This window comes from Pteropus vampyrus, unplaced genomic scaffold (assembly GCF_000151845.1).
Source record: "Pteropus vampyrus isolate Shadow unplaced genomic scaffold, Pvam_2.0 Scaffold211, whole genome shotgun sequence".
Taxonomy (NCBI): domain Eukaryota; kingdom Metazoa; phylum Chordata; class Mammalia; order Chiroptera; family Pteropodidae; genus Pteropus; species Pteropus vampyrus.
The window spans coordinates 1,138,189-1,139,563 of record NW_011888992.1 but is presented as its reverse complement, the minus strand read 5'-3'; positions in this window follow the sequence as shown (position 1 = coordinate 1,139,563).

Sequence of the window (1,375 nt, the reverse complement as noted above, 5' to 3'; positions counted from 1 at the left end):
CAGGGCACCGTCTGGCATGGCCTGTCCAGGATGTCACCAACACAGCATCAAACACTCCCCTCCAGCAGAGAAGGAGAGAGAGTATTTCTGTCTTAGTCCCGACCAGTTCCAAACCTGGCTGGCTGGATCCCACAAAACGAAATCCATTCTCAAGAACCACGTCGAACGCCGAGCCCACAGAGGGGCCCTGCTCGGGATGTGCATCCCCACCGGGCAGCGCCGACAAGGAGCACCGACCCAGGACTCGTCCCGGCCCTTGCTCAGCTTCCTGTTCCTTCAAGATGCAGAGCAACCAGCAGGTCATTAGGGGGAACAAAGCCACCCAAACCGGGGACAGCATCCGCCAACGTGTGGGGTGCGTGGGTCAGTCGTTGGGGTTCTGCCATCATTTCGGGGGCTCATGTGGGATGGAGATGGGCAGCACTGGCCTGAGCATTTCTACCAGCCTCAGGAAGGCCCAGCTGTGCCCAGCCTCCTGTCCACACAGCGCACCTGGGCTGCTGGGAGGCCAAGTGCCTGCTGGTGCCAGAGACAGTGTCCAAGCTTCTTTTCCACATGGGACATGGATTTCTGTTCCCAAAGCCCCACAGCAGTGGGTCCCTCCGCACCTCTCCCACCCCTGGCCAACCTCCCAACCTGGGGCCTCTCCCTGCCAGGCCCGGCGGGGGACGGAGACGCTGCTGCACTGGCAACCATCCGTGCTGACCATTGGGGTTTGGGGCTCTCCCCGCCACCCTGATCCTCCCTCCCTCCTCTGCCCGCTGCTGGCGCCGGTGCCAGGTAGGGGCCCGATGGGCACTGGCCTAGCCTCTCTCGGCCTCAAGGGACATCACCAGTTCAGATGCCCACAGGGAAGGGCAAGACTGTCCTGAAGCTCAGCACCCGTGCCTGGTCACACGACCCCGTTCCCCCCCAGGCCACAGCTCAGGCCCCCACGCATCCATCCCGCAGCACCTTCCCAGCGTCCTGAGCGGATGTGGGGCAGGCTGGGGCAGCTGGCTGTCATCCTTATTAAAATTCTTCTTCAAACACTCCCGTGAGTGGCCTGCTGAAGATAAACTACCAGGAGAGAGGCCTTCAAAGAAAATGCTTTAATGATGCAATTATCTTCAATCAACTCGGAACATCTTTATTACATTAGAAAGGGGCGATCCATCTTGGAATACAGAAAGAGCTGATCCCACTGCAGACACAGACGCCAGGCCTGGCCTGGAGCAGGTCTGAGGGCCCCTACAGCAGTGCTTCTAAATTTGCATGGAGAGAAACTTTCTAACTGAATTTCTCTGGCTGAGCTGGACAGCTAAACTGTCCCCCAAGGCTGGATTTCATTAAAGCAACTTTGGTTTTCAAAAATAAATATAAATTGATTTAGGTT